We start from the raw sequence: 26,243 nt of genomic DNA, 5'->3' as shown, positions 1-26,243 counted from the left end.
AGTGTTCCAAGACAAACAAACCTGGCTCCTACAAGAAGGGAGCTGTCTCATGTTTATCCCATACCCCATCCATGCCTCAAGGCCACCAGAGAGCCCTGCTTCAGGGGTGCAGGAGCAAGGGGCAGGTAGGACAGGGTGCACCCTTGGTCATTTTAAACCTCTCCTCTGTCCATGTAAGACCATACAAGTAGGACCTGCAGTAAAAGACCCTCGATGTCTGACACGCCCCCCCATCCCTCCTGAGCTCCCATGGAGGTGGGAGGTCCCTTGGTTCTGAGGGTCCTGGGAAAATATTTCCACAGGTAGAGGGGTATTAGATCTGCAAGTGATGTGCCCAGGTTTGCATAAGGGACAGATCACTATGGCAACCAGGCTGGAGTCTTGAGAGTGAGAGGACAGCTAAGTTTGACCTCAAGACTGGCCTGGGTTCTGAAGAAGCCCCAGGAGAGAGGTGGAGGTGGGGATTAGAGAGAGGACTTCGATCATGAGATACTTAAGAGAAAGGTTTCTTATAAATAATAGCTGATTTCTGAAGGGTGGAAAGGGGAAGACATTGAATGATAGAACTGTTCCAAGCAGCTAAACCTGAGAACATGCCAGAAACCAGAGCTGGTCCATAATTGGAGGGTCCATTTTGGAACTGTGTGGAAAGCCATGAACTGAATGGGCCTGACAGTATAAAGAATACTGTCTTAGTTAGGGTCTTACTGCTGTGAACAGACACCATGACCAACGCAACACTCATTTAATTGGGGCTGACTTACAGGTTCAGAGGTTCAATCTAGTATCATCAAGTCGGGAACATGGCAGCATCCAGGCAGGCATGATGCAGGAGGAGCTGAGTGTTCTACATCTTCATCTGAAGGATGCTAGCAGAATACCGGCTTCCAGGTAGCTAGGATGAGAGACTCTTCACAGTCTCCTGGCACAAAACTGGAGACTTTCTTACTGGTCAGTGTTTCCCAAACTGTGTACTTTGGAATTTTTGCTTCCCTCCAAGTGGTGGGTGTGTTTGGGGCTAAAAGATCCTAGACAAAATAAAAATAATAATAATGTTAGCAAACAAGGGCAAATATCTCATGGAGACTTCCATACCAGGCCTTCCCTCCAGCCATACTAGTTCTTAAATCAGTTCTGTCCACACTGAACTATTTTTATTGAAAAAAAAAAATCACCTCTTCCTTTGTACACACCCAGGCTCACAACACCCACTTTCTCCTCCTGAAAGGGTTTTGGTTTTTTCATGTCCTGATGGAGTGAGGCCCTGGAGCATCCCAGTCCTGAAATCCTTTCTGAACTCTTGTCTGTCCCCAGCAGGAGCTATCTGCCATAATCACTGTGAGCCCATGTCAAGACCTTGAACATAAAGTCTAGGAGCTGCTTCCTTCCATGGCCAGGCCACTGCTCCTCCTGCTTCCTCGCCCCACCCCGCCCCACCCTGCCCTGCCCTGCCCTGCCCTGCCCCGCCCACCCCACCCCACGCAGCTCCCTGGAAGCCTTTTCTGGTCACAACCCATTTGCCTGCTCCTTGAGGCACTAAACACCTGGAATAATCCATACACCTCCCCAGACATCTGAAAGCCAGCCCCTTCCTCGAGCTGTTTGTCAAAGGAATGTCAGTTAGCCCTGAGGGTAGGAAGAGCTGTCCTTCCTAGAGAGTGTCCATCATTTTCTGTGCAGCCTGGGACCCTTATCTCCAGTTCCTTTTAGTTGTTCTGAGGCAGGGTGGCTAATGTGTTGAATTGTGTGACCAAAGAAAGCCATGAACTTCAGATCCCCCTGCCTCTTAGCTCCCCAGTGATGGAGTTTCCAGCGAGCGCCACCATGGCCAGGTTTTAAGTCTGGGGATCAAAACTACAGCTTTCTGCATGCTAAACAAGCATCTGACAAACTGGGATTATCATCCCAATCACCAGTCTTTAAACTCCTTCACAAAGGAAGCCTTTTGTAAATTAGACTCAGTTCTCAGAAACGTCTGTCTCACCACTGGCCGCTAGATGGCGACGTCAAAATTCTTTTTCTTCTCCCAAATGAACTCCTGTGGAATCTCACGGGGTTTTGTATTAAATAAAGGAATAATAAGATGGGGGAAGGAATGTCAGCATTTAGGACTATTGCTCCCTCCTTCCTCCTCGGTGCCATCCTTCATTCAGAGATGTTTCTCCACCAGGGGACTGACCTTGGAGGCCAGTCCTCCCCAGCAGGGATCTAGTTCAGGGTGCACACTAGGACGCACTCACTCAAGCACACAAGCACGCACACAAGCAGGGACCTTTAAAACCAGTGAGGTCCAGCCATCCCATGCTAAGTAGATCAGAATTTCTAGATATGCACCCCCTTCCTAGTGCTGGGGGAAAGAGCCAACCCCACCCCACCCCCAACAATTCTACTGCAGCCCAAGGCAAGAGTCACTCACTTCCTGGGACCCTGGCGCCAAAGCCTGGTAGGCCTTCAGGATTTGCCAATGTTGCTAGTCAACCCAGGCTTTCAGAGTCACCTTAGAGAGGGAGAAATTTCTGGAATTCAAGGTGCTGGGCTGCCCCGAAGGAGGCTGACTGGTTTTATTTCTACCTTTTTTCAGACTGCAGCACCAACTTCACACCCAACAATTCAAGCAAGTTCTGATGGTAACCAGGGATCTAGGGCAAGATACAGGTTCAGTCCCACAAGGTCAGCTCCAGCTCTGAACCAGTGGTTCATGGCAGCCTGGGCGATTCACACTGAGAACAGACCACAATCACAGCTTTCCTTCATTTCCTGGGACTGTGGCTCCTTCCAACGGATGCTGTAGTTCAAAACATGGACCTTTGGCGATTGAGAGATAAGCAGAGGGTCTCTCCAGGCCTCTCCCTGAAGTAGGTCATAAGACCATTAGCAAGGCCTCCCCTTCTGCGTGCAGTTTGCTGGTGCAAGACTATAATCCCAACACTAGGGAGGTAGAGGCAAAAGGATCAAGAGCTAAGGTCAACTTGGGCTACATAGGGACATTCTATCTTAAAATAAACAAAAGGAAGTATTCTCCTTATATGAAGAGCAAAGGAGGGCCATTATTTCAGGAGAGACTCAGAAAGGAATCTGAACGCACAGGCCTGGCAAGACTCCCTCAGTTAATGACCCTTGGCTTACATCTCCATTGTCCACCACAGCTCCTACAACTTTCCACACTCTGGCAAATGTCACCCTAAAATACTGAGGTTTCCCTCCGCCGTTGGTTCTTCGTGTCTGTCACAATGTGAAACTTACGGCAAATGAGCATTCATCTTTATCTTCCTGTCGCTGTTATAGGATCTCAGCCCATATAGGCTGTTATAGGACCTAAAATGGGAAGAAAAATATTTCTTTTCCCCCTTAATATCAAAATACAGCAAAAATAGATAATCTGGACTTCCTTAAAACTAAAAGCATTTGTATTTCAAGAGATACTACCAATACAATTAAAAGGCTTGGGGTTTAGTTGAAAACATTTATAATTACATATTTAATGAATTTCATGACAGGCTAACACCCAGGACACTTTAGAAGAAGGAGGAGGAGGAGGAGGAGGAAGAGGAAGAGGAAGAAGAGGAGGAAGAGGAGGAGGAAGAGGAGGAAGGAGGACAAGGAGAGGAGAAGGAAAAGGAGGAGGAGGAAGAAAAGGAGGAGGAGGAGAAGAAGAAGAAGAAGAGGAAGAAGAAGAAGAAGAAGAAGAAGAAGAAGAAGAAGAAGAAGAAGAAGAAGAAGAAGAAGAAGAAGAAGAAGAAGAAGAGGAGGAGGAGGAGGAGGAGGAGGAGGAAGAGGAGGAGGAGGAGGAAGAAGAAGAAAGAAAGAAAGAAAGAAAGAAAGAAAGAAAGAAAGAAAGAAAGAAAGAAGCCGCCGATGCCAATGCCACCCAGTGCTAGAAATTGAATAAAGGCTTCTCCCATGCTAGACAAATACTCATCCACTGAGCTACCTTCTCAGTCCCTGCAAACTCTTTAACACCCAGCAATGAGAGGGCAAACAACCCAATTAAAACTTTAAAAGGCAGATGATTTGAGTTGCTATTTTCCCAGAGAAGCTATGCATATTCATATACATATGAAAAGTCCCTGGTGAGATGCAAATCAAAACCAAAATGAGATGAGATTTCGAGCCCACCAGGAACAGTCCAATAAAAAAGATAACAGCCTGCATTCCTGAAGAAACAGAGAAACACCATCCTGAAATATCATAGCCTCTGCTTGGGAAAATAGTTTGATGAAGCCTATAAAGATTCAAAATGGAGTTGCGAGTTCGGTGATTCCGTAAATCCACTGTTAGATCTGCAGTGCTGGAAGAATTTAAAATGTTCACACAAAAAACACTGCACAGCCATGTTCAGAGCAGCCTTACTCATGATGGTGAAAGGGAGGACAGGACCCAGATATCCATCAGCTGATGGATGGACCAACCAACTAGGGTAGACCCATACAGTGACCATGCTCTGTAGGGTACTGATGCATGCTACATCACCATAGCCCTTGAAAACATTGTGCAGTGTGAAAGAAACCAGTCACAAAAGGCCACGTCATAAACATGAGACCATTTGTGTGAAAACCCATGTGACAGAAGAAAGATTACCACCAGGGGCTGGGGGAGGGGTTGGGATTCTTCAGGAGGTGATGCCAGTATTCTTTAAGTACTGAGGATCAGTGAGTACACACACACACACACACACACACACACACACACACACACACATTGAATCCTATACTATGATAAAAGGATGAGCTTCATATATGACTTCCAGTTCAATTAAGCTGTTATATATATTTATTTATATATATATATATATTAAAGATTTATTTATTTGTTTATTTTATGTATAGGAGTATACTGTCTGTCACTCTCTTCAGAGACACCAGAAGAGGGCATCAATCAGATTTTATTGCAGATGGTTGTGAGCCACCATGTGGTTTGCTGGGTATTGAACTCAGGACCTCTGCAAGAGCAGTCACTGCTCTTAACCACTGAGCCATCTCTTCAGCCCAAAGCTGTTATGTTCTTAACAAGGTAACATATTAGGCTGAATGTAAAGGAGTCTGGGACAGGGAGATGGCTCCATCAATAAGGTGCTTGCTATGCAAGTCTAAGGACGTGAGCTCAGATCCCAGCACCCACATAATCCCAACTCGGAGGTGGACATAGATGGATCCTTGAGGCTCACACTGCTCAGATAATCAAGCCCAATCAGTGAGCTCCAGGCTTAGTGCAAGACCCCGTGCCAAAAAGAAACAAAAAGGGGAAAGAAATATGACACCCAATGTCAACCTCCAACAAGTGGGCTTCTCCAGGGCAGAAGAGCTCAGTGGATGAGAGCAGCAGGCCCAGGGCTTCCTTAACTGCAGGATCTTCCCCCTGGTGGCCCAGGCTACCTCCATCTACTTTTGGAGTGACTGAGTCCAGATCTCACAGGCAACTCGATGAGTGACAGCTCTCTGAGAACTCCAGAAACTCCAATAAAGGCTCTCTCCTTCCTTGTTTGTTTTGTTTTGTTTTGTTTTTGTTTTTGTTTTTATTCAGTCTGGGATGCCAGCCCATAAGCTGGTGCTGCCCGTATATAAGATGGGCCTTTCTCCTTAGTGAGAGCTCTCTGGAAACCCTCTCACAGTCACATCCAGAGGTTTGTCTTCTAGGTGACTCCAAATCTAGTCAAGTTGCCAGTGAAGAGGAACCATCACAGAGCTCTGGGGGCAGGCTTTGCCACTGGACAGATGAGGACTAGAGTTGAGGGGGGGGGGGCGAGGGGCTAGGAGAGGACTTTCCAATGGGAATGGGAATCAAATAGACTAGGTGAAAGGTGTTGCATTTGGGCTGAGCATTAAAGGGTTGGGAGGCCTTGGCTGGCACAGTGAGGAAGGAAAATCATCCCAGAAGCAAAGGACAGCTTGGGCAAAGGCTCAAAGGCAGGAAGCATGTATGGCTATCCTGGGCTGATCTACTGTGTTTAGCAAGGCCAGGCAGACATATCCAGGAAGGAGCTTAGTTGGAGCTAGGCACAAGTACATGAAGCAATACTTGGTGCTGTAATAGATTAGATCTAACCCACACTCTCAAGGCCATCCTATCTGAGAGAAGTTATAAAGCCTAGGACACAGAGTCACACAGTAGGACTTGTACTAGGAGCCTCAGAATAGCTTCTGTTATCAGAAGCATCATATGAAGAAAAGGAAAATTTTGGAGCAGCCAAATCTGACTGCAGAGAGACTATGGGGAGGTTTGCTGCCACCAGGCAACTTCTCCGAAGGAGATCTGCTCCCTGTTCTTCAGCGACACTAAGCTCAGGCAGGAGTACCAAGTAGTCAGCCCACACTGGCAAAAACAAGACAAAACAAAAGGGCATCAAGAGCCAGGCATGACTAGTGTAAACCCTGTGAAGTCAGTATCTGAGAGACTGAGGCAGTAAGATCATGAGTTTGTGCCCAGCCTGCTGGGCTATTTGGGGGGAAAGGAGGAGGAGAAAGTGGAGGAGGAGGAGGAGGAGGAGGAGGAGGAGGAGGAGGAGGAGGAGGAAGATGGAAGGAAGGGATGGAAAGAGGGGAGGAGAGGAGTGGAGGGGAGGGGAGGGGAGGGGAAGGGAAGGGAAGGGGAGACAAGACCAAGGCGGGGAAGACAAGCTAGTAGTAATGATGGTCATACAAGATACAGCTGATCACTTGGCTCCCAGGCAAGGCAGCAGTGGGCTAAGAGGGGCTGGGAGGAATGCTGGGAGCCCCACTCCTGAGTGCACATAGGCAGAGTGGGGCATGGGACTCACTCCTGGAGACTCTGTGGGGCATACAGTCCCTGGGGACCCTTAAGATCCTCCCTCAGTGTCCCACCCCTCATTCCCATGCTTGCTCAACTCCAAGACCTCACTGAGGGAGAACTCCACCTGTGCTCCACACCAGGCCAAGCACATCAGGGAGACACACCTGGCTAGGAGAAGAAAGAGGAGCCAGGGGATGAGCTAGTGAATCCTAAAGCTGGTACAGAGGAGGCGGGGTCAGAGAGAAGATCAAGGGAGCTCTGCAAACAAGATTAAGATCTGAATGCAGGAACTGGAAAAGCATGGGCAGACCCCAGAAGGTGGAGCTCCCATGCCTTTATGCCCAGCACCTGAAAGAGTAGTAAACTCAGTGCTCCAAGGTATGCTAATCATAAAACAGATAGAGACATTCCTCCACCCACAAGCTTCCTGGGTTCAAGGAGTGTACATTCAAAGAAAGTCACCCTGACCCACCCTGACCATTGCTGGAACCTGCAATGCAAATGTACTATCCTTAGGGGCTCTTAGAAACTGTCTTGAGAGTTAACAATTACCAGGTATTCCTAGTGACGCCTGTGACTTTGTACTACCTTGTGACTCTTAACTGGTATTTTTGGTATTTTCCAACAACGCCCTTCCCACATCCTTAAGTCGTGGTTTCTTCCTTTAAATACCCCCTAATCCAGCTACTCGGGGCGCCATGGTCCTCTACCCCTGCTTGGTGTATGACCATGGGCCCGAGAGCGCTCTTGAATAAAAATCCTCTTGCAATTTGCAGTAAGACCGTTTCTTGTGGGTGATTTTGGGGTGTCGCCTCTCTTGAGTCAGAACGTGGGGGAGTCCTCACGTTGTGGGTCTTTCACACCACCACTGATGAAACCAAAGGCATCCCCTTCCTGCCCTAACTTTGAATGCCCACACGGTGGGAAACTTTTATTAACAGAGAATTACTGTGACCCGGAAGAGTTCCACTGACACAAGGCCTAAGGGCAGGAAAGCCTGGCGGGTAAGAAGCTTCCCTGAGAGTGAGGAAGGCCTGTTTCGGAATTGGTATTGTGCTAACAGCAAGCTCTCAAACCTCAGGCAGTGTCTAATTCCTAGCTATGGTTTCCTGTCTGTGTAGCAAGGCTAACAACAACTAACCACAGGCTTGTCTCAGGGGGCTAAATGAGGAGCTCTAGGCAGCAGCGGCAGCAGCAGCAGCAGCAGCAGCAGCAGCAGCAACATAGTGTTTCATAGTCTGTTGTGATTTCAAACAGTTCTATGCCGGCTCCATCAATGATATTGTATGTGACTAAGCCATTTTCTCCAATGTCTGGGTCTTCAGCCTTCACCCTTCCTACTTCCTCCCCCAGGGACAGCTGCTTCTGAAACAGACATCTGGTACACGCCTGAAAGAAAAAGACATCTACTTTTATTTTACTTTTTATTTGGCAGCTGTAAGACTTCAGATTTCATTGAATCCCAGCAAATTTCTCAAAGGGTTTAAAATCGAACTTTTTATTGGTAGACGCAGAAGTGAAGTGGATGGATGGGAAGAGGATCCCAGATGGCCAGCATGCAGGAGCAATGTGTTCCTTCCAGGATGACAAAACAACATTGGGGTCCTGGTAAGATGATGAGGTCACCCACAACACGAGAGAAAGGAAAACAGTGACAAGGTCCTATGCAAGAGTCCACATGCTGGAACACCTGAGGCTTCCTTTTCAGGGTGTCCCACAAACTAATGCCAAAGATTCCTTGAACTAATTGCTCAAAGAAAAGCAGCCACAGAAGAGTAAATTTACCCCCTGCTTAAAAAGGTTTCATCACTTCATATTTATTTTAGAGACAAATACAAATCTTTCAAGAATCTTTCTTGAGCAAAGAGATATTTCTCTCATCTTACTCTTCATCCTTTGTACTAGGTAAAGCATGGAATGCTCTGGAAGCTTTTAGACAGTCAACTCCCTTTATGTTTATATTTTTCAGAAATAAAGAATGGTGCCACACGTACATATTTATATTTATGTTTACAGTATTTATTTCTCATGAATGCAAATGATGATATATTACTCTTTTAGCTCTGAAGCTAAGTAAAGGAAGAGTTATCATTCTCAACATGACATTTAAAAAAAAGAGAAAACAAAACATATCTAGATACACTATGATGTTATAGGCTAAGTAGTATTGTATGGTAAGGGATAAAGGGAAGTAGGGTGTGTGTGTGTGTAAGCGTTTAAGCTACACAAATGAGTGTGTAGTTATGTATGTGATTATGCTCTATACGAGTTAGTGTGAAGATGGGGTATGATATGTTTTTCTATGACAATGTATGTGAGTGGACACCTATCATGGTTAAGTATGTGTAGATGAGAAGGAAATCGGGATTTATTTTGGACAAGGTAGAGACAGAAAACTTTCGTTGGAAGAAATCTGAACTCCAGTGAAGGAAATGAGCAAGACAAGTGTATGAATATGTGGGCAATAAGTGTCACAGAACAAGGAACAACAAATGTCAGAAAGCCTCAGGTGAGGCTGCAAATTCTGAAGATTCTGAAAATGTACAGTGGGACTTCTGTTACGGGAGAATAACAGTAGGACGGAGGCATGTAAACGGCATTGCTGAAAATAGTCAAGATGTTGAGTTCCATTTAGGGAAAGCACTGGACAGTTTTCAGTAAAGGAATGAGCTGTAGCACCATCATTTGACACATTTGAAAAAGCAACCTGTCTAAGACACACTATGCGTGGGCGGAGGAACCCTCTCCTGCAGTGCTCAGCCCACTGGCATTAGGGGACTCCCTTAGACTCTTCCTTTCCTCTACTGCAGCTATTATATGCTGCAGTGCTGCATTCTTTTCGTGATTATACTGTACCCATTTTCTACCTAATCTTGTATTGTATTCACAGGCAAGGCACAGGGAGTGTGACTTTCTGTAGAAATGAACAATGTATAACAATGTTCAGAAGATCTGTTGCAATGTAATTTTCTCCAAATCTCATTCAAGCCCATGACTGTGAAATATTAAAACTGAAATATAAAATTTCTATACCACTCTATATAAAAAAGGGCATTAGTGGACATCCATGAATAAGTCTGTCTGCCTACTTTTCTGGCATATGGAACAATTGTACATTGTGCAAATGGAATAGGCAGCTTTGACTATGTTGTATGTGCCTCAATATTATCAAAGATGCATACCTTTCCATCTGACAAGGAATAGCATGGTTGACCCATCTCTTTTGGAGTCCTCAAGAACTAATATGTGTCTCATGATCCTCTACCATGATATCTTCATTTGGTAGATTGTTATCTTGGGTAACTTTGAATAACCATAGTGCCTCCTTAATTGGTATACTTAACTGACTTCCTTTGGGTTTATTATTTTTTATATTGTGTGTGTGTGTGTGTGTGTGTCTGTCTGTCTGTCTGTCTTTGAGTGTACGCTATGTGTCTGTCTGTCTGTCTGTCTGTCTTTGAGTGTACACTATGTGTATGTGGGTGTCTGCAGAGACCAGAAAGTGTGTCAGACTCTCTGTAACTGGAGCCATGGATGTTTTTGTCATTACTGGAAAGCTCAGAGTCATTATTTTTGTGTTATAACTCTGGACTGCCCTTTGCACATACACACTAAAATATGATTCCAGAAATTCCTTAGTCCCCTCAATGTCCTTTCCCTAGGAGCCAATTATATCTATAAAACATAGGCTCTTTTTAGATATTTATAACATTAGTGACCAGATATTAAAATTAGCAGCTATCATTAATTTCAATATTTCAATACCACTGTCTCCAAAGAGTTGTTTTGTTTGGTGCTAGAGTGATGGCTCAGAACTAAGACCGTATGTTTCTCTTCCTGCTGACCAGAGTTTGGTTATTCCCACCCAAGTCAGCTCACAGTCACACATAATTACAGCTGCAGGGAAATCTGACAGTCCTGGCCTCTGTGGGTCCCTACAGATAGGAAACAACCACATATAGACACACTCATAAACACATAATTAAAATAGTAAACCTAAACATTTTAATGATGTATCTTACTTTTAGGTATGCATATGCCTGTGTCTATGTGGCTCTGTGACTAGGAATGCAGATACAACGGAGACCATAAGAAGGCTAAAGGTCCTCCTGGCCCGAATTTCAGCTGTTCAGAGCCAATAATATTGTTGCTAAGAACCTAACCATGGATTTCTGCAAAAGAATTATATACCCTCAACTGCCAAATAATATTTTCCCTCAGTAACTTCATAAATATTGTACAGTATTCAAAATAACAATGGCTGAACAATTATTGCCGGTTTTTTTTTTCAAATGATATAAAAATTGGCACTAGTTGGATTAATCTGAACAAAGATTGTATTTAGGTTAAATGCTAGGGTATCATCTTCTACAAGGATACTAGTATAGCTCGTATCCCACAGGCCCCTCCAATGTTACTTTATGGTCCTCTCATAGAACTGTGAGGTCTGGCTGAGCTTTACTGCTATGCTGGCAGCCTTAAGGCTACAGGGAAAGAAGTCCCATGGCTTCTGGTATCAGCTCAAAAAATGGTCACGGAGTTCTCATGATCAGAACTCAGCCACAGAAAGGCCCATGTGGAGAGGAAGCACAAGCTAATCTCAATTTGCCAGGCTTATAAGGAATCTTAGAAGTGGGTTTTTCTGCCACAGGAGAACTGCCCTGCTGATGCTGGAGTGACAACAGAGTAGCTATTTCTCCTATGCTCTGTACAAATTAAAGTCAAGAAACTAATAAGTGATTGTTACTTACAATCATCAAGATGTGGGGGAGTTTTTTTATGGAATGATAAGCATCAGATCACGGTTCTGTTAGCATCAGTGAAGAACACTGAGACAGGAGAACGTTAATTGATGACTGCCTTTTATGATTAATACCTAATAAGTAAAATATCTCAAGACTCAGATATTCTGGTCTCCAGAGTTACACAGTTTTAATGACTTCCTTACTTCTCATGATCTCTATACTGTTTAACTTTCCTCGGTGTGTTTTTAAGTCTTTGCTATCTTGTTCTAGTTTTTTGCAAGAATCACGAAAATGATTCTTGGATTTCCAGACTCTTCCTTTTGAAAGCTGGGTAAATTAGGAGTGAAAGAAAAGATGAGGCTCTCGCTGAGCAGTGGTCATTATCAAAGACCAGCTTCGACTCTTTACTCTTTGGAAACTTTGCTGAGTTGTCGTTGACATCAGTCAGAGTGATCGTCACTCTGGTTGTCCCTGAGAGTCCACCCATGTGTCCACCCATGTCCTTAGCCTGGATCACCACATGGTACTCCTCCTTGGCTTCTCTGTCCATATTGGGAAGGGCTGTCCTGATGATTCCTATCAAACGAAAATTTAAAAATCACAAATATTCATTTATGACAAGATTTAAAAAAATATGTTACATCCTGGGAACCTAAAGATACATAAAATATAGCCTGCTCAAAGACAAGTCATTTTAACATGGCAAACATAGCAGAAAGTGTTGAAGATAACACCTGTGTATTATCAAGCAAATAATAAAAATTACTTACAACATATTAGTTTTTTTTTCACTCTGCATGCAAGTAACAATGTCTTTCCTCTCAGACACAAGAATCCTGAAGACTGGAATGACAAGAGCCTATTGTATGATAAGTCATATCTGAATCTATACTTCAGGACTTCTAGCAAAAAGCTTCAGAAATCAAGTCCTACATAAACTAGTAGAAACATCACTATGGGGTTGGAGAGATGGCTCAGCAGTTAAGAGCACTGACTGTTCTGCCGGAGGTCCTGGGTTCAATTCCCAGCAACCACATGGTGGCTCACAATCATCTGTAGTGGGATCCGATGCACTCGTCTAGTGTGTGTCTGAAGACAGCTGCAGTGTACTCATAAAAATAAAAACTAAATAAATCTTTTTTTTTAAAAAAAAAGAAAAGAAACATCTCTTCAGCTCATATTAGGTTTACAGAGGAGGCATAAACTTTTTTGAACACATTAAATAGGTACTATTAATTTTTTGAGTGAGTGAACAGAGGAGTTAGAAAGATGAACAAAACTTGTGCAAAGATTCAGTGGACAATCACATGTCCTGAATTACTGAAAAACAGGATAAATTCAGGATTGAAATATTCATGACATGATGTTCATAAAAATATGCTTACTTACATCTCTAGGGATCTTATGGAAGCTTTTACACTCAGTGAATAAAGCAGTATTTATAGTGTAAATACAAAGAGCAAGGAAGAAGTGCTGGGCTATGTTACGCAGCATCACTGAGCCCAGTGTTGAGGTGTTTCTTTGCAACATCCTAGGACTTATGAGACATCATGTTCCTTATTGGTTAGTTTCATGGGTTCCAACTGTTAGTCACTAGCCTTGGTTCCCTGAGAGAAAAAAAGAAGACTAGAGTTTTTACTATTTTAAGTAGTCTAGATGAAATCCCACATTTATCCTTAGTTTACCCAAAGACTAAAAGCAAAGATCTCCATGAAACCATAGACAATAACTCCACAAGCTGTTGTTTGAAGTAAGAATATGAAAAATGAATTAATATGTATTAGGTAAGAGTTAAGAAAGCAAATAAAAAATAATAAATTAGGAATTCATGTAAAAGTTGCAAATTGTATGAAAACCTTTCAAGAGTACAGAACATATTAAGTAGGAAGGAAAAGTGTAATACTGCTGCAGAAGAACAATGTTATAGGACTGTAGTGTTCACTCTTGTTGACAATCAAATTAGTGTAAATGAAGCGAAACATTGTTTTAGTTTCTGTTGTATACTGACTCACTTTACTGGTCTGCTCTTTATCTTACAGCATCCTTTGGGAACCTATGCTCACAGCAGGAGATTGGGAATGTGCTGGATCTTCTAGTAGGGTGAACATTTACAGTTACTCCTGACACTTCTTAGTTTACCCAGGGGTCTTCCAAGGATGTTTTAAAGGCTAACACTACTTTGTAACAACCTTCGATCCTTTTAATATGGATCCACAAGTCAAGGCATTTCCAATTCATAAATTTAATTTTAAATATTTGTAATTATCATCTTAGACACTAATAAATGTGTATTATTCCATTCATCCATATGCACAGAACATACATAGGCCATCTCGTACTAACTGCCAAGTGGCCCTTTAGTTCCATTTTAATTTAAGGAATTTTAAAGCCAAAGTGTTAAATGACGAGGCATAGACTCCTTGTTTAAAATAAGTCGTGACTTACAAAGATGATGTAATCAACCATACCTGTTTGGGCCTCCACTGAGAAGTAGGGTTGTCCTTCAAGGATGCTATACACTAACTTTGCACTTTTTCCATAGGTGGGATTATCTGCATCAGAGGCTGTCACTTGGATAACTGATGTTCCTGAATAAAGGGGGGTCAGGGGGAGCAATTAGCAACATCCAATAAACTTTGCAAATTTCATTGCTGTTTACAGAATTTCATTTAAAATGAAGACCTGTAAGGAAGCTCACAATGACTCTACATGATCTTATTGTCCTATAGTTCAAGTGCAGACCACTCCTCTCCCTGCCAATCTTCCCTCTCTAGTTTCCTTCTTCTATTTCTTTTTTATCAGCAAGGTCAAACTAAGGTTTAAAAGGAAACTTTCTACTTTCACAGTTCTTCCTGGTTGGTTTGCTATTTAAAATAATATGAACATTCTTGTCAAATACTCCTAGAACCATGTGAATTCACTGTTTAGTATATCACATAATCAAATAAAAATCTCTCCTGAGAGTGCAATAAATGGTAATTAATGAAGAATGGCTTTTCATGAAAGGAGAGAGGGCACTTTCCCATCTGTGACAATGAACAAATCATTTCACTGTTGCTTTGCATGCAAGAAAATTACTTCTGATACTAAATTTTAATTAATTTGTGGCTATAAATATTCTATAGAATGCTGTTCCCCAATGTCATGAAAATTACATGTTTCCCTCTCTGTAGGTAGGGTCTGTATCCACGTCACAGAAACGATCAGTGAGGGATCAATACGATCTAAGACATTCCTATGTCAGAAGACATGAAAATCAGGGGATTAAGGAATGGGAGGACCTTTTTTTCCTTTACAAGCTCTACTGTCACAATAAGCATCTGAGACATGCCATGTTGAGCTTCAACAGAGAGGGAAGGAGGGAAGAGGCAATTATCCAGGATGCCTCTGTCAGGCACTGTCTGAGGTAAATTCCAGGTAAAGTGCCTCCATTCTCTGCTGGACATTTTGGCATCTGTTTTACTTTGGGAAGATTTGGGATGAGAAATATAACATCTTAAAATCCCCTTTTCATGTTGTTTGTTGTCACAGCTGGGAATCTGTCATGCAGGGACATCTAGCAAGAATAAAGCCCAAGTTTCCCCTTTGACATTTCGGCAGAATGGTGGGAGGGAGGTCCTCCTGGCAGGGTACAGAACCTGTTTACACAACTTACAGGTAGCTATCCTTTACTTCTGAGGGTTTTCTGTGACTTCTATGAGAAACGCAAGACAATGTTCACTCTTTTTCAAAATCAATTTTCTATACCCACTGTCTTTTGTGAATGTCTTCCTACAAAGTAGGGATTATTCTAGAAAATGGGTGTTATACCAGAGAAAGACTTCATGGAATGCTAAGAAAGTTATAAATATTTATAATTTAATGGAATTCTATTTTTTAAGAATTTTTTAAAATTCTAAAACAAAAATTCTAATATTGAAGGAGTTATCAAATATTTCTATTTGACCTATATTCCCAGAACTCATTAGTAACTATTATCTTGATTTCATAGTTGACGAAATGATAAATTAGGAAGGGATACAAAGGAGCACTGGTTCACACAGCTTTCTGATGACAAAGACAATAATTTCATATGTAGAGTAGAAAGTCTGAGAACTGCCATAGTCTCCAAAGTGTCCTGTAAGGAGCAAAAGTCCACCTGGGTTATCAGTTTGGATGACTAGCTTCCTCTGCTTCTTCCATCCTTTCTTCTCATTAGAATTCACATCTGAGGATAGTGTAGTCAAGGGACCAGACAAGAATAAGTAAAAGGAAGGAAGGAGACAATGACTCAGCCTGGCTTTTTCTCAGTAAAAGAAGATCTTATGGGATAGATCCCCAGGTGGGGCAGTCTCTGAATGGTCCTTCCTTCAGTCTCAGTTCTGAACTCTGTCTCTGTAACTCCTTCCATGGATATTTTGTTCCCCCTTCGAAGAAGGAACGAAGTATCCACACTTTGGTCTTCCTTCTTCTTGAGTTTCATGACTTCTGCAAAATTGTATATTGGGTATTCTAAACTATTGCAACAAGATTTTGCTGACAGGACCCTGATATAGCAGTCTCCTGTGAGGCTATGTCAGTGCCTGGTAAATACAGAAGTGGATGCTCACAGTCATCTATTGGATGGAACACAGGGTCCCCAATGAAGGAGCTAGAGAAAGTACCCAAGAAGCTGAAGGAGTCTGCAGCCCTATAGGAGAAACAACAATATGAACTAACCAGTACTCCCCAGAGCTCGTGTCTCTAGTGGCATACGTAGCAGAGGATGGCCTAATCGGCCATCAGTAGTAGGAGAGGTCCTTGATCTTGCGAGGATTCTAGGCCCCAGTATAGGGGAATGCCAGGGCCAGGAAGTGGGAGTAGGAGAGTTGGGGAGCAGGAAGAGTTGTAGTCACATATACATATATATATATATATATATATGTGTGTGGGGGGGGTATGCATATATATATATATATGCATATAGATAAATAGATAGAGATAGAGAAGGAGGAGGGTATAGAGGATTTTTGGAGAGGAAACGAGAAGAAAACATCTAATAAAAAATAAATCTAAAAAAAAAAAAAAAAAGATCATCTTAGTAGACATCTTAGGGCAATGGCAGTTGTGTCACAGGAGGCTCCACACACAGACTGGAGTCTCTCAGAGCCCTAAAGTCACAGCTGACTGTCTTGAGTAAGCTAATCTTTATAATCGGTGCTTGGTTTTTCTCTAAATGGTAAAATGAACAATCTATCCCTGATGGCTTTTAGATTCACTTGGGGCCAATGAATCAGATTTACTCAAAAGACCACATTCTAGAAATTCAAGCAGAAATGATACCAAGAGGCATGTGTTAGAGTTCCATCTTCAAGCAAAGCAGATGTCTTTAAGCATATTTGAAATCAGCTGATGGCAGCCTTATATGCATTGTGGGTGAATTTAGTAACACAAATTCGTTCATCTGTTTCTGCTTCGGTTTCTCATTTATCCAAGACCAACTGGAATGACTGCTTTGCAAAGTTTAATCATGGGGAGGTTAAACACACTGGGGTGTGTTCGCCATCAATTAATGTGAAGCCCAAAGCAGCAAACATTATCATTGCTGTTACTTATTCGACATCAATGCCCTAGTGATTGGATGAATATAATCATTACTCTTTGAAGACTGGAAATTGTTATTGCTCTTCTACAGAGGAAGAGCAAATATTAAATGGTGTCACTTCACACAGCTGAACATAAGTCAGGATTTGCTAAACTGAATCTCATTTTTCCCCCTTCCAGACTTCCTAGCTAATAGGAAGTTGATAGTCGACTTTAGAGCCTCAAGTCTAATATAAACATTTGAAAACCTGAGTCTCTATATCTGTTATGCACTTTTCCTTGGAGGCCCTTCCTTTCTGTTTGTTTCTTCTGTTCAATGTGTTAGGGTTTTCTTTTTTTAATCTTATATATTCTTTTCTCATTATCTTTTAGGAGTCTGATTGTTTACTATGGAGACAGAAAAGAAAGGGTGCATCTGGATGGCAGGGGATGTGTGGAGTAACTGGGAGGGGTGGAAAGAGCAGAAGCCATAATCATGATATTTTGTGCGAGGAAAAGAAAACTATTTAATTTTTAAGAATCTAACAAAGCATTTTTTCCTTATTAATGTGCAATAATGATTGAACACAAGCTCTGCTTCCTGGGTTGAAGGGCAGGCACCAGCCTGTCAACCTGCAGACATACCAGATAGAAAGAGAATAGGTGACCATTACTTACCTACCCACATTGGACCTCTCAGGCACATTGGTATGATAGATTTCACGCAGAAACTCTGGAGGGTTGTCATTAATGTCCTGGTCCTTATCAATGAATTCTGAAGGTGGCCCCAGTGGTTTGTTGGTGTCCCTGTTCACCGCCTGAGCCATCAGTGTGTACTGGGCTCTCTCCTCTCTGTCCAATGTCTTGGTGGCATGAATGTTCCCTGATTTGTCATCAATCACAAAAATGGTTCCCGCTCCTTCTCCTGAGAGAATGTATTTAATGTTTCCATCACCGGCGTCAATGTCAGAATGAAGCTAGAAAACAAAAAAGAAAAGAAAGAAAGAATGTAGGATTTGTAATTTCATGAGGAACACAATAAAAACACATAGGCTGATAGTTACACTACGTACACATGTGTGCACATACATACAGTCACACACATATCATGAGACGAAGTGATTTCCATCACCATTTTCTGAATAGAGAAATGGAGTCTTAGATAACTGCTATGACCTGGGTAATGATGAAGCTGATGGATTTGCAAATGTTTAATTCTCAGGTTCATGTTCTCCCCCTCTTATTCTCTCTTTGACTGCATATATGCATACATACAAAATATATGCATGCACATATGCTTCAGTAGTTATTTGGGAAGAAATGCACATATATATTTCAAAAAGATTTAAGCATGATTTTATGCAGCATATTTCTCTCAGTGTTTATTCCCATTTCATCACTGCTTCAGCTATGAATCACCTTTTTGCCAGTTTCTTATGACTCCTTTATGAGATAATAATTCAAGCCTATACATATACAAACTTATTTCCACAGATTCTTAAAAGCTCTTTGCTAATTTTACATAATCAGGGCTATAAATTGTATATTATAAATTGTAGATTCCTGTAACTGTGACTTCTGCAGCTCCATCAACATCTAGGTACAAAGGGCTTCCTTATTCACCATGTGATATCCTCTTCAAAGGACACTTATATTTGTTACTACAAATACAAGTCCAGGCATTTGTTATTACAAATCCTTCAACTAATCAGATTTTTCTAGATCCACTGTCTAGTGTCCAGAGTGTAATGTCTGGAGCTATTATCTTCTTGGGAGAAGAATCTCCTATGACCCTATGATCATAGTGGACAGTGGGGCAAAGTGATAGACATGTTGTCCCCAGACCCTTGAAAGAACTTCCAATATCCTTGGGATTTTCATGTTTTCCAGAAAGCCTTTAGACAAGATGATTTTTGCCTAAATCTGTATTGATGGAATCAAGAATCTACTATGGTCTTTTAGCTGCCAATTCGACCAGCAGCTCTGCCCGAATTCTGCTGTGTGTTTCAGAGCCCACGCCCATCAAAGACTTCATTGATTTTCCTGCAGCAATAAAGCCTATGCACTCACTTATTGTCCTCATGATTTCGGAGGTCCTTAACCTCCTTTATATTAATGTTACTTTAATTGTTATATGAAATTGTTACATGGTTTGAACAAATTTACATATTTTAATATGTGAATGCTATTATATGAGTTATTTTCATTGCCTTCTAGTATTGAAAATTAGCTAGATTTAAAAACACTAATCGATTAAACCTGTTGTGTATAGAAATTCAGAAAAATAAAATAAATAAGTAAACAAAAACTTATATTCAAGCATTTACTACAATAAAGATTGTAACTAATTTTTATTTAATATTAATGACTAATAATTTATAATTTCTATCATTATTATAAAACCAAGGCCTACACAGTTTGCTCGAGGTTCACAAAGAAAAACTGAATATACTACTTTTTAAAATGGTTCCATCATTTAAATTTCCTAAATATGTTTAATTATTTGTAGAGTTTTAGTGAAACACCAAAAAGTTCAGCTCCGACATGGATACACAGGCATAATCTACAACCATTTTGGTTGTGTATCCCAGGGCTTCTCGGGCAGGGACAGTAGGAAAACATTTGCTTCTGAAAGGTAAGAAAATATAATCCACCGTTTTAATGCAATATGACTGATGTAATTCTTAAGAGTTTGGCCATTCGTGGAGGGAAATATGAAGTTACTTGATGGATTTCAGTGAACTAATAGAATATCCACAATGTTCACAGTTTCCTTAGTGGCCTGTGTTCCCCTCTCCTATCCAGCCTAGGATTGTGGTGTTTGTTCTTTCTCTGTGCTTCATGGGTATCAAATGTTAGAGGTTAAGTCCCGGGGGCTGGCGAGATGGCTTAGCAGGTAAGAGCACTGACTGCTCTTCTGAACGTCCTGAGTTCAATTCCCAGCAACCACATGGTGGTTTACTGCTACCTCTAATGAGATCTGACGCCCTCTTCTGGTGTGTCTGTAGACAGCTACAGTGTACTTACATATAATAAATAAATATATCATTAAAAAAAAAAAGAAATGTACTGGAGCACATAATCTTTGCAAGACCAAGGGCCTCTCCTCCCTCTCCTCCCATTGATGGCCTACTAGGACATCCTCTGCTACATATGCAAATAGAGACACAAGATCTGGGGGTTACTGGTTAGGTCATATTGCTGTTGCTCCTATAGGGTTGCAGACCCTTTTAGCTCCTTGGGTACTTTCTCTAGCTCCTTCATTGGGGCCCTGTGTTCCATCCAATAGATGACTGCGAGCACCCACTTCTGTATTTGCCAGGCACTGGCATAGCCTCACAAGATGCCACGGCCAGGAAGCAGGAGTGGGTGGGTTGGGGAGCAGGGCATGAGGAGGGTATAGGGGACATTCGGGATAGCATTTGAAATGTAAATGAAGAAAATATCTAATAGAAATAAATGCTAATTTTTCATAAAAAAAAGAAATGATATAAATATGAATGTCAAGGTACTGAAAGTTTCTAAGGAACTTCATGCATTACACATGAAAACATAAAGAGGCATTTCATAGAGGCAGGCAGATTTCTGAGTTCTAGGCAAGCCTGGTCTACAGAGTACTCACCCAGGACAGCCAGGGCTATACAGAGAAACCCTGTCTCGAAAAAACAAACAAACAAACAAACAAAAAACAAAACAAATAAAACAAAAAAGAGGCATTTCATAACTAGCCATGGAGCTGAAATTTTTACCAAGCATCCGGCTTATCCCATTTCCACTTTGTTTCTCCTCCCTCCAACATTTAAAAGTTGGGTATGTCTTCCCTAGTTTTCCTCTGTCACAAAGATGATCTACTGTACTGACAATACTATTTATTAGGTTCTACAGGAAAGCAGTTTGGGAACATAGCAAGTGCTATCAAGGGGCCAGTTCCTGACTCCAAAGACTGATTGCTTCTCGCTTTGCACAGCACAGCATGACACAGGCTGAACGTCCTACAAGCAAACTCTAAGTCTTCTGTGCTTTGCCAAATTCTACCTTTTCAGGGAATTTTCAAGCATTCAACCTTGAACGTCACCATTCAGACTGTTAGTGAACAAGCCAACTATTCCTCCTACTTAGCTCCATTTCAAAAGGAAGATTTTGCCAGATCTGAGCAGGCACATATGGACACAGGCACACACACGCACACACACACACACACACACACACACACCCCATCCAACTAAGTCCTTTTACGAACCTTACTTTTCAAGGTCATACATGGGATGATGCCAGATTTTCCCTTCCTCTCTTTATTCCTCGTCTTCTCCCGAGTGCATCATATGACATTTGTTATATCCAGAGACACAAAGTCATCTGACTCACTAAGCCCTCTACCCCTGCCACCACCAAGCCTAAACACACTGTCCCCCACTGAGACAGTGACAAAGCAGAGGGTCATTTTCTCAGAGCAATTTGATACCCAGCTCTACACATTGCTTGAGCTAAGTTGCCACGCTTTACTGTGGCTGTCTTTTTCCTCTTCCTTTCTGTGGACACAGCACAGCTCTTTGGTTACAGGATTCTGCTGGTCAATTATTTTCCCCTACTTCCATGTTATCAAGACTACGTCTACATCTTTTTCACATGAATGAAATTATTTAGAACATTATTTCTAAAAACACTTATTTCCAATTCTAAGTTATGTTGAGATTATCATGAACATTTTTGAGCATAAAAAATAAACGATATAAAAAATGGACTGTTGTTTCATATAAAAACAACGACAAAGATAACTTGTTGGCATCCTTGGGGTTCAAAACTAGGAATCTCTATCATCTGTCCTTGCATTTCTCTATATTTAATCAGTTCTGTTTAACTTCAATGTCAGGGGTTATTAGATACTTGCCTCTATTTTTCATAAGGGTTAAGGACATAAACTGAATTTCATTACCCTCCTCATTATATTTTATCTTCTTCCTTAAATGAATAAGTGGCTGCCACTTTTTCTTGCTTGTTTGGAGTCAGGTATTGCTTCAACCTGATTTACTGTCTGTCTACCACTTCCACATAATAGAGCTTCAATTTGTACATATTAAAATAACTATCTCCTGTGAACTAGTGTCAATATTACCTAAAAGACTGTCTCTTGTTTTATCATAATAAGTAGTAAGAAGTCAGTTTGCCAAATGTGTTTTGCCCTCTCTACATTTATATTTCCAATGGAGTTGAATAAGCAGTGCATAACCTTAGAAGAGGAAATATAGCAAAAACATACCTAAAGACAAAATGGATAATATCATTCCTATCCTAAAGACACATATTCACTCATTTCATTGGAGTTGGTATTAGTGCCAAGACCTAAGGATTCAAGGCTAATCTAATTCCTCATACAAAGTAAAACAAAATGAAGTGACAGAAGCAAACATGTAAAACAGCAAAGTAGGATGAAAGGGATTGGTGAGACATGGGAATATAAAAGTGGGAACAGGCAAGTTGGGGTTAGAATATAGTCTGAGAAATTCCTCCAGTTGAAGAATGGTTCAATAAATTAAGGCAGTATTTCTTTTAATAGACTCTAAAGCAATCCAAAGTCAAAATGGAGTCCTTATCCTATAATAAGTGAACATTAGAAGCATTCTCAGTGTGGTTTGGTCTATGAATGAGGAGGAGAAGACTGGATGCGTATACACATAATATGATTCTCTTTTTAATGACAGTAGATCATTCTTGTTCTCTTTTTCTGTTTCATTGTTTTAGTTTTACTTATCTTGCTTTCGCCTATTCATTAGTTTGCCTACTGTTGTTCTGTCTTGTTTTTTTTGTTTGTTTGTTCATTTGTTTGTTTGTTTTGTTTTGACCTGGTCATGTCCTTCTACACTGATAATGAGCACATATAGACACATCAACATCAAATATAAGCAGCCTTACCCTGCCCACCAGCACAGGGTCGGGCCCAATGTACTCGTCTATCACAAAGAACTGATTCCAGACCCAACCTCTCTTGGAGCGTTGCAGCATCTGCCCCTCCTTGCCCTTCTCATGGTGTCCATGGAAAGAGGGATGCAGGTGGCTTCATTGCTCCAGGGCAAACATACCAGGCATACCAGGGCAGCTTGTAAACAGTAGTTCTCCTTCATTTTTGGTTGTGCAGTAGGCACAGGAGAATGCAGCTGTCACTTCCTACACCAACAGAGTGGCTTTCTTTTGGATGGTGGTCTCCCAGATGTGACCTCCTCTGGAATGGAATATCTTCACTCACTGAGGACATCACACCAGGGTTGTTCACCTCTGCAGTCAGCTTCTGCAAGCAGAGAAAGAGATGAGATTAGCTGCAGCCTCCATCCACCTATTGTTTCGTTTTCATTTAGCAAACATGTGGTTTGAGTATCAGTTTACCACTTGTCAGCTTTGGGAAAGCTGACAGCTTTCTCTGAACCCAGCTTGCTCATTTCAGAAATGTAGATAAGAATAATATTCGTTGAAAGGTTGCTGCAATGATCAAGAGAAATGGGAATATAAAGCCACTAATACAATGTCTAGAACCCAGAAACTCTCTATTATTCATTGATCATATGTGTGCATCCACAGCAAGGATGCCAGAGGCCAGCACAGCAAAGAGAGGATGCTTAAAGGATATGGTGCCTGAATTGAATACTAAAGCAAAAGCTTCTATTTTAAGAATGGAGAAGATAGGATACAATGAAAAAAAAAAAACAAAAAAAAAAAAAACCACCAGAATTTCATAACCATTACAGTTGGCCAACCACAGCATAAACCAAGACTTAAGCACAAATGGAAAATGTCATAGTCTGTGAGATGGAAGGAAAGACAAGGCAGACCTCAGGAAATGATGATGGTAATCAAAATAATCAATGAAGAAATGAATGACTAAGGTATGCGTGTGGGAGGGGTACAGGTATGGAATCCAGAGCTCTGTAGACAGGCACAGAAGGATCACAGAAATTTTAAGAAGTCAGAGGCTAGTTTGATCTAATCTGACTTTCATAGTGAATTCCAGCACAGCCCAACCTAGCAAGGTACTGTATTTATAGAGAAAAAATTTAAAAAGGCAAGTCTTCATTGAGCTTTGTGAATCAATTAATTAAATTATGCTGATCAATTAACACTACAGTGTCAACTAATAGGTCAAATTCCCATTGACTCACTGGAGGATCTATTAATGCTACTGAAGTCAATTACAGCTACCACATCAATTTGTTCTTTTATGGTCTGACGTCTCCCTCACCAGCTCAGCATCCTATCTTGCTGGACAGCTTTTCATAGGATGCTTTCCAGTCTCACCCCAATCACAAGAAGAAAAGTTGAACAGTTAACCTGTTGCAGGCAGCATATTATTGCTTCTTCAAACCCAACCAGCACACTCCTACTCATTAGCAGTAAGATGGAGCCATTGGCATAGTTTACCTTCCCAGATTCCTTGTACTTCACTGACCTAGAGTCCCTCTAGCTCCCAGACTTCTTGAATTTCCCCCTATATAACATTCTTTGATTACTCCTCCCACTTAAAATTCATCTTTCCTTTTTTTAGAAATATCTGCTTCTTCTTGGTGGTATCCAGAGTCCAGGTGTTCTCAAAAACACATGCATTCTCTATTAACCCATTACCCATGGATAAACACAGAGTGAGAACCTAGATTCCTCTCATTTTCCCAGGGAGGCAAAATGCAAGCCTGTCACTGTTGCTAACCACATTGTGCACATGTGCCTTGAAACTGGAGATGACAAAAACCAAACCAAACCAACCAAAACAAAACAAAAAACGGGCAGGGAAGCACTCAGAGAAAAAGGAAGTAGAGTTACTTAGCCATTTGGCTTTAGTAGTCTTGGGCACAAGAGGGCTGGTAGACTTTTTTTTTTTTTCGAGACAGGGTTTCTCTGTGTAGCCCTGGCTGTCCTCAAACTCAGAAATCCGCCTGCCTCTGCCTCCCGAGTGCTAGGATTAAAGGTGTGCAACACCACCGCCCGGCTCTGGTAGACTTCTTATTCACATAGCAAATCCCTTTTCTCTTGGTAGTCTGACTTAGCTTTTTCAAGTCTTTGGTCTTACACCAAGATAATATTTGGACATGCTGCAGATACAAAGGTGTCTGCTATCATGCAAATACAACTTCTCCATAGGATTACTCCTGTCTCTTCTCAAGAAATAGGGAGTTGAAGACCTTACTTAGTATTTGTTGTTTACAGATGCATTGGAATGTGTAAAATGCAGTATGAAGGAATAAAGGCAAAAGATGCCTTGCTGTCACACACCAACCTCATTCCTCACATGAAATATATTTATAGATTCACACTGACATCTCTCTCTGTCTCTCTCTCTCTGTAAGTGTATAATGGTGTATGCGTGTGTCTGTGTATGTAAGGGTGTGTGTGTGTCTGTGTGTGACTCATGAGGGGAGGTTGTTGTTCTTATCATTGTTGCTGTTGTTGTGTACATGAGTTCAGATGTTCACAAGGCCAGAAGCCATCAGATCCACTGAAGATGGAGCTCTAGATGGTTATGACAGGCTGGACATGAGTGAAGGGAACCCAGCTCAGGTCCTCTGTAAGATCAGCAAATGTTCTTGACCACCGAGTAATCTCTACTGCCCAGAAAAGCATCAGTTTAATGATGCACAAAGTGCTGCTTGCGGCAAGTCCAGAGCACTATGTGGAAAAAGCACAGTGAAGTCTGCAGCAGGAAAAGATCTTAAAGTGAGGCCACAGGAAACAACAGAGAGAAGTCTGGCTTAACTGAGGACACCAGGCCCCAATGCTGATTTGTACCTGAAGCTCTGAAGTTCCCCTCTGCCTCCTAATTGGGGAAAGTCCTGAATAAAATTTTCTACCAGTGGCTTCCATCTTCTTATATGTGATTGGGGTTTTGATGAATGATTGTGGGGAGTGTCTTTTCTGTTTCAGATGCTAGGGCTGTGACTGGTAGCTTCTTAATTAGTTGTATTTACTACACATGGATTAGGACCTGAGTTCAAAGGGGCCATCCATAACAACTCAGTGTATGAGATCAAGCACACCCTTGAACTTCAAACTTGGTGTAGGGTTCCTGCCCATTTTATATCATGCCAAGTATTAAGTGTTCATTCACAAGGTGATAAATTATTCCTGCATATAAACTGTGAAGTGTATTTGAAAGAAAGGGTTTAATTAAAGTTGATATTTCTACCCTCTTTTTTTTGTTGCCATGTTGCTGTAAAGCACAATTATTTCTGA

General features: G+C 41.6%; 1 pseudogene; it reads right to left on the bottom strand.

The window, feature by feature from the left end:
- On the bottom strand, positions 7,952 to 23,325 carry Gm21092 (predicted gene, 21092; annotated as a pseudogene).

This window comes from Mus musculus, chromosome 8, assembly GCF_000001635.26.
Source record: "Mus musculus strain C57BL/6J chromosome 8, GRCm38.p6 C57BL/6J".
NCBI classification, from domain to species: Eukaryota; Metazoa; Chordata; class Mammalia; order Rodentia; family Muridae; genus Mus; species Mus musculus.
The sequence above is the reverse complement of the archived record's forward strand: the minus strand, read 5'-3'. Positions and strand labels throughout refer to the sequence as shown.